This window comes from Nannospalax galili, unplaced genomic scaffold (assembly GCF_000622305.1).
Source record: "Nannospalax galili isolate Female #2095 unplaced genomic scaffold, S.galili_v1.0 scaffold104, whole genome shotgun sequence".
In the NCBI taxonomy this organism is placed as follows: Eukaryota; Metazoa; Chordata; class Mammalia; order Rodentia; family Spalacidae; genus Nannospalax; species Nannospalax galili.
The window spans coordinates 4,535,570-4,544,181 of NW_008353596.1; the positions used below are offsets into that span (position 1 = coordinate 4,535,570).

Sequence of the window (8,612 nt, forward strand, 5' to 3'; positions counted from 1 at the left end):
TGGGTGTGGTGGTGCATGCCTTTAGTCCCAGCACTCGGGAAACAGAGGCAGGCTGATCTCTGTGAGTTCGAGGCCAGCCTGGTCTACAAAGTGAGTTCCAGACCAGCTGAGGCTACAGGGAGACCATGTCTCAAAAAGACCAAAGGGGCAGGGAACACTACAGTTCATGATTCTGTGGGGATGTAGAGCTCTCCTGCTTTGTAACACTATCTTCCCAGGGCCACTCCATTTATGGCACAGTGCATCCCCTGCCTCACTCTGCTTGAACAGCTCAGGAAGCAAACCCTTGACTTACGTGTTTTTCTGCTTCAGCAAAACCATCTATCAGATGACTAACTTTATACATTCTTCGGCTGAGAAGATGCAGCATCAACTGGCTTTACAAACCCTGCATTTTTTAATTACAAATATCACTTCCTAACCTTCACATGTGTGCACCTTGAAATCTAAGAATTGTGTACCTAGAACAGGTACTAATTCCTTTTTCTCATGAAACTGAAAAGTTTAATGAGTTATATAGAAGTCAACTGAGGTAATTAGCAAATTTTCATTTCAAATTTTTTAGAAAATAAATGGTCTGTGGCTAAATATCATTGATTATGAACGTTCTTATAGTTTCAAATCAATTTAAATTATCCTGTAATATTTCTTAAAATATTTTCTGCATTAAATTATTCTTCACACAATAAATTACTCACTACACTGAGGATCAATTTCTGCCCAGTGATGTTATCCACCCCTGCTGTAGTTCTACGTATTGTAGCTACTTTTATTAACAATTAGTTTTTCATTACATGTGCGTCCGTCTTGAAGTTACTAGTACTAGAAATGCAGATTGTTAGCATGAGAGTGAGTTGAGTTGTTCTGTTTGTCAGGGAGACAAAGAGACAGAGGACAGAGAGGGAGAGAGAAACAGAGACAGAGAGAAGCTGTACATGAATGCATACACACACAGCCTGTGTATTGGGAACGGCCGCATGCTTCTTTTTTATTTATTTTAATGTATATGTGTTTTGCCTACATGTATGTACGTGTACCATGTGCATGCCTGGAACCCATGGAGCCAGAAGAGGGCATCAGATCTTCCAGAGGTAGAATTATAGATGGTTGTGAGTGGCCAAGTCTATGTTGGGAACCAAACCTTGGTCCTCTGGAAAAGCAGCAAATACTTTTAACCACTCCAGCCCTTTCCACTTGCTTCTTCCGTGTCATCCACATCAGCTGTTATTTTTCATTATGATAATATATTCACATAATAATAAATCTTCCTTTTCATTTGTATGTCTTATTTGTAACTATAAGCTTTAATTGTATATGTTTGTTTTTTAACTTTTTTATGGTGCTGAGATTAAACACACAGCCTTGAGACTGCAAGCCAAGTATTCTACCACTATGTTACATCCCCAGGCCAGTTTTATACACTTGTACAATATACATAATAATAACATGAAGTAGAAAATTTTCATCTTCTAGAAAAATATTACTAAACGTTCAAAAGGACCATTTACAAAATGGTTCTATGACTACTTTATAAATGGTTTTACAAATTCACTATTATCCCAGTTATTTTACTTAAAAATTCAGCTAACAATTCTAGATACAGCCTGTAAAGCACAGACCTTATTAATAAATATCTCAAATATACTAAACTAGAGACTGGAGAGATAGCTCAGAGATTAAGAATGCTGTCTGCTCTTGCAGAGGACCCAGGTTCAGTTCCCAGCACACACATGGTGGCTAACAACCATCTGTAACTCCAGTTCCAGGGGATACAACATCCTCTTCTGGCCTCTGTGGGCACTGCACAATATGGTTGCACTTACACACATGCAGGCAATATACTCATACACATAAAATTAAAATAATAAATAAACTATTTTAAAATATATATACTTACTTCATTTCACATTTTTCTCTCTAAACTTACTAGTCAGACTGTGTCATAACACGTATTAGAAGTTACATATTGAGAAAGTCATAAAAACTATAAATGGATTTAGAAGAGTGAAAATATTTGTGCTTTGTAATACAGTGATGTTGGCTCTTGAAGGGCCTAAAATGCACTGTGAGACAAAAGCTCAGCATGAGCCTGATGCGTCTTTTCCTTCCTTTGCTTCACAGTATGTTAACAGAATAGATGCCATGACCACCACATAGTGGAGGCAGGTTTCTTTCTCACAGAATTCTCTGACAGCAGGCAGCTTTGGGTTTGGCAAGGCCTTCCATTTCTGTTAGTTTTCTTGGTGAGTCTCATACCATCATCATTCTGGTTACCATGAAGTCCCGTCTTCACACGCCCATGCACTTCTTCCTGCAGAGCTTGTCCTTCCTTGATGTTGCCTCATTTCAATCACAGCTCCAAACCTCATTCTGAGCTCTCTGTCCCCCAGTATCACCATCTCTTCCCCAGGATGTGTGTGTCAGGCCAGTCTTGTTGGGGATTCACTTCATTGGGTCTGAGCTTTTCATTCTCCTAGCCATTTCCTTTGACCAGAATGTGGCCATCTGTTGCCCATTACCCTATGATGTCATCATAAACAGTCTTCAATTTTATTTCAGTTACACCACTCTGACTCCATAGTTATCTTTAATCACTTTCATGTGCATTTATTTCTTAGGCTTTATAATATCAGTAACAGAGCAGACTTTGGAGGAAGCACGAGGCAAGTGAACAGGGGCATCTAGCTGATGGCAGCTGCTTCTTGGTCCTTCAGGAGCATCTTTGGGCTCTTATACTCAGCTGGGACTTTATCTTTCTGCAGAGCCAAAAAACTCCCATAGTTCTGTGATGTCTCCTCTCTACTGCAGATTTCTTGCTCTAAGATGCATGTCACAATTTGTGTGAATGTGATCATTGGAGACACATGCAGACTCTTCCACTTAGTTTTCATTGGAGTTTCATGTGTCTACATTTTCAATACAGTGCTGAGAATATGCCCACTAAAAGGGCTGTCAAAACCTGTGACACATCTCATATTGTACATATATATTTTGGGGGGGGGGGATCTTTTTGAGACAGGATCTCCCTGTAGCCTCAGCTGGCCTAGAACTCACTATGTAGACCAGGCTGGCCTCAAACTCACAGAGATCCACCTGCCTCTGCCCCCCAAGTGCTGAGATTAAAGGCATGTACCACCACACCCAGCTGTGACTATATTCTTAACCACGGATGCTGTTGCTTATTGAAATCTATCCCAAAGCCCCCACATCTTGTGGACATTTTGGTGTCCATTTCTATTCAGTGATACCTCCATCTTTGACCTCTATAATAGCCTAAGAAACAAAGAAATCAAAGCTTCTGGATGGAATATTCTATGGAAAATGCAGCATCATAACTGTTGTAGAAAAAGCACAGAATTGGTATTGGTATTTAGAAAGTCTAAATGACATGTTATTTTGTTGTGGTTATATGCATAGTTTCAACTCTACAGTATTTTGTGATATGACATGAATAATTCAAGAGCTTGGTTTTAGATATGTTACTTAAATGTTCTAGAATATGATTATACACAGTCACCATCATGAATCAGCTATGATAATTTCAGAAGCTGCTTGAGGTTCATATTTGTTACTTTAAAGCACATCTATTAACTAGGATTTCAGAGGCACAGTACAGGTATGTGAATAATAAGAAAGCTATCCACTTCTACCTCCTTAAAAACTGTGAATACATTGCTTTACAGTGCAAGAGGGATTGTCTATGTGATTAAGATTAGAAGATTGGAATGAATAGGTTATACAAGTGGTTACCATACAGGCATGTCACCTCTTAAAAGCTGAAAGATTCTGGAGAGATGGCTCAGCAGTTAAGAGCACTAACTGTTCTTGCAGAGGACCCAGGTTCAGTTCCCAGCATCCACATGGCAGCTAACAACCATTCAACACTCCAGTTCCAGGGGATCCAACACCCTCTTTTGGCCTCCATGGGCATTGCAAAACATGGGTGCACTTAACATGCAGGCAAAACACTCATACACATAAAATATTTAATAGGGAACAAAATGTATTAAATACAAACAACATAGAATGATACAATATTTGAATTCTCTCTTCCCCAAAATTTGATGTTTATAAATCTTTCCTAAGTTGAAAAATATTTTCAATCTTGTTGCTTCTAATACACTTTATTTGAACTGCATATTGCTTTGTCACAAAGTAAGGTGGGATTGATTCAGTTTATCTCAACTAGAGAGTCAGAAGTCAAAAAGAAAGAAGCTTATGGCTAGCTAAAATTATCTAGAAGTACTTGTGTCTATTACAGGATCTGATACATAGAGACACTCAAATCTTTGGTAAATGTTTCAGATACTTGAAGGTAATAGCAACTTACAGTCTACCAGTCCAATAACTTCTATCTCTGAAGCACCAATATTTTATAACCTTAGTCCTCACATCTGGAGGCACTTTCCCAGCCATTCTTTTCTCTAGATATCCAAACCTTTGTATATTCATTCATTCATACTGAACAAGAATGACCCAGATGCTACAAGATATATAGAAATGAAGGCAGGTGTCCATAAAGGCTGAGACACAAAATCTACCACAGCTTGTGTCCAATTAAATTTTGGTTTTCCCATTCATACTCTCTATTTTCTTCAGCAGAATTATTTGTGATAATTTGCTTTAGTTTTAAAAGATTGTTTGAAGGGGCTGGAAAGATGGCTCGGTGGTTAAGAGTACTGATACTCTTCCAAACGACCTAGGTTCAATTCCCAGCACCCACATGGCGGCTAACAACTGTCCACAACTCCAGTTCCAGGAGATCTGAGGCCTTCTTCTGACCTTTGCAGACATTGCATGACACAGGTGTACTTTCACGCATGCAGGCAGTATACTCATACACATAAAATAAAAGTAAAAGTTAAAAAAATAAAATAAAAAATTGTTTCAGACCCCACCCTTCTGTAGCATGCCATCCCTTGCAGGCTATATCCATTCCTATTGGTGCCCCCAGGGCATTGCTAGTTGGAATGACTCTGACTACATACATTATTCACTTGTAAGTTTAATAGATTTATATTTGTATTATTTTGGATAAAAAAACATTGGGTCCAGTACTGACTCTGATAATTCTGAAAGATTACAGAGACTGACAGAAAGCCTGATAATTTTAAGGTTTCAATAGTCCTAACTATCTGAATGCTCCCTAAAGATGTGATATAGATGACAGACCTCACTTTACTCCACCAATCAGATCTTTCACAATCACTGGAGTGCATTAGATTTAAATCTCTTGGGGTTGGAAAGATGAGTCAGCAGTTAAGAGTACTGGCTGCTCCTGCAGAGGACCCAGCACCCACATGATAACTAACAACAATCCATAATTCTAGTTCCAGGATATATTCTGGCTTCCATGGGCATTGCATGACATGGGTATACTTACATACATGCAGGCAAAACATCATACACATAAAAATAAGAATAAATAAAATAAAACCTCTTAACAGTTTTTAAAGTATAACTTCTGTGAAGTATTTTTTTTTTGAAACTATGACAAATTGAACAAATTTTGAAAGCTTACTAATAGGGTTTTTTTCCCAAGTGTAGGTAGAGGAGTACTTAATTAAAAAACCAAGATCTGTCAATAAGTATTTTTTTATTTTATTTGTTATTTTTATTTTATGTGTATTCATGTATTGCCTGCATGTAGGTAAATGCACCTGTGTCGTGCAATGCCTGTGGAGGACAGAAGAGGCTGTCGGATCCCCTGGAACTTGAGTTACGGACAGGTGTTAGCTGCCATGTGGGTGCTGGGATTCGAACCCAGGTCTTCTGCAAGAACAGTCAATGTTCTTAACCACTTAACCATCTTTCCAGCCCCAATAAGTATTTTTTATACAGGGTGTCACTGCAGGTAACCATCAGAGGACACAGTGCGATTTTCAAGCAGATGGAACTGAACAGAAAGCATTTGGGTGTGCTGCTTTAATAGTGCATAGAAGACTGAAGACAGTTGATGTGCTTATGAATCACTCCACAGTGTTAACAAAGGCTGCTTTTCTCTGAAAACAGAATTACTTCTCTGACAGCCTTTGGGCAATTCTAAGCTGCAGGTCTGGTAAAGGGCACAACAAGCAAGTAAGGGACAACACCATATCTTGTTTTGAAGGGAAATAGATTTAGAGTCTAGCTCTATAACACTTTGAGTTGATATAGCCTTCTTACGATGCTTATTGTTAGGTTTCCTTTACCACATATGTTGGCAATTGGCAGAATTAAGAGTTTCTGAAATGTTAGCTAATTAAGTCTAGGGTTTAAAAAAAAAAAGAATACTGTCCATGTAACAGAATTACTATGTCACAACTTTTGCCCAGTTCTCACCTATTGCCCTGCCAAAACCCCTCATGTGATAAGTTTTAGTGAAATCCTCTAACAACCATAGAGCTTTTCAACCAGTTCTATGTACTAAGTATCAGAAACAAGTACCTAAGAAGTGGATGTGTCCACAGAATGGCAGTGCTTCTACTGGAGGTAAGCGTCGTTTCCTCTTGATGTTATCAGAAGAATCTGCTCCCATGTAACCAGCCAGGCCATTCCCATCATCATTCCTTCTGTTATTCTGAGGACTCAAAAGGTTGTAGTATAACTGGGACCTCCCCAAGGGACAGCTGTGATACGGCTCCTGAGACATGGTCCATCATTAGATATGAACAGGTGTCTTCAACAAGACCCAAATGGTGAAGCAGTGGTAAAACCCTGAAGATGTCCCACCAGTGTCAGAAACTCTGGATGAGTCATGGTGGGACTGTGGGATTCACATTTGACACCTTTGGTTTGGGGATTGTAAGTATAACTCCACGGCTTGATTCGTCCCAGAAAGTGCACAACTTTGGCACTTGCACCAACCAGTTTAAATGCTGGAAAATAGTAGTAAATAAAAATGCTACTTAGGTTATAAAGAAATGGCAGATGTTTCCTGATATCTGTTGTTGCCCGGCTGCTAAAAAAAAAAAAAAAAAATGTATTCAGTAAGCCCTGCTTCCCATCATCAAAACTACCTTGTTCAGAAGCAAGTTGTAACAGCTGGTTACATATTTCAGTTAAGGGCTGACAGACTCCAGAACTGAAGCAATCAGACCACCCTGGATCTGGTCCTGTTGATAATTCTTCTCTTTCAAAACTATCACCAGTATTGAGGTGGGGGGATGGGGGCTGGAGAGATGAATCAGTGGTTAAGAACACTTGCTGTTCTACCAGAGGACCCAGATTTGATTTCCAGCACCCACATGGCCACTAACAGTGTCCATAATTCCAGTTCCAGAGGACACAACACCCTCTTCTGGACTCTGCAGGCATTGCATGCATGTGTTGCATTTACATACATGCAGGCAGAACACTCATATACATAAAATAAAATAATAAAATATTTTTAAACTATTACCAATTTTTTAAATTTTATGTGTATGAGTGTTTTGCCTGCATATATGTAAATGCACCACATACATTGCCTGTGGAGGTCAGAAGAGAGCATCAGATCTCCTGGAACTTGAGTTACAGACAGTTGTTAGCCACCATGTGGGTGCTGAGAACAGAGCCCTGATCCTCTGCAAGAGCAGCCAGTGCTCTTAACCCCTGAGCCATCTCTCTAGCCCCATGATCATCAATATTTTTGAGGACTAGAGTATTTGCATCTGTGAACACACATTTGGAACACCATGTAAGTAACCAGCAGTGGAGTTTCATCAGTGTGACATCCAACTAGGGCCTCCTTAGAACAGACTTGCCCCTGTCCAAGACATCTACCTTGATGACTTTATCACAGACTGTCTCTAAAACTTCTCATGGACTGTGAGACCTGAAGAGTGATGGGTACAACCAGCTTCCTGGTGGTCCTGTGCTGTCTCAAAGATGAACCCAGGACTGGGGCACATTTGGTGTAGACATTATTTGTGGCCAGTGTCACAAAGGCCTGCTGTGTCATTGTGCTGTCTGTGGCACACTTGGCTATGGTAGTTGTAGGTTGTTGGATCTGAGAAGCTGGGCACCGGGAGGAGACTGTGGCCACTGAGGGCGGATCAAGAAATTCTTAAGATTTTGCAGAGAGATATAGAGCACACAAGAGAGATAAAGGGATGGGTCTATGGGAAAATGGACTTAAATCACTTACATCTGCACTGAAGGTAGCAAGTTATTCTAAGCCACAGAATCAATTCAGGATCTGGGAGCTGAATGAGATAAGGAAACCCTGCCACCTCACCAGAATTTTAGTACACTTGATCTATGCTGCAGTTCTAAACTATAAAAATGTAAAATGATGTTGGTGTTATATTTTATAGCTTATAGCTGCAGCAGAATAAACAAATACAGGTCTAAATCCTTCATCCCTATGAATGACTCTTAAATCATATTTTCTGTTATGAAAAGGTTTTCAGAGATTAAAGTTTGTAAAAAGTGAAGAATATTAGAAGTTTACGAAATGTGATTCTTTCAGAATTTTTACAGTGCAACAAAAATACATCATTTATGTCAATTTGAATGCATTAACACTTATTAAAAGAATAGTATGTTAGTATAGTTACATACATTTGAAATTCTTGTATTATGCAAGCTTTTATTTAAAAAATGAGACATTGAAAATGTTAATAAAACTAGACTGAATTTTACTCAGATTT

General features: G+C 39.1%; 1 pseudogene; it reads right to left on the reverse strand.

Moving 5' to 3' along the window:
• Positions 1-6,462: 6,462 nt before the first annotated feature.
• On the reverse strand, positions 6,463-7,921 carry LOC103748206 (annotated as a pseudogene).
• Positions 7,922-8,612: the final 691 nt, after the last annotated feature.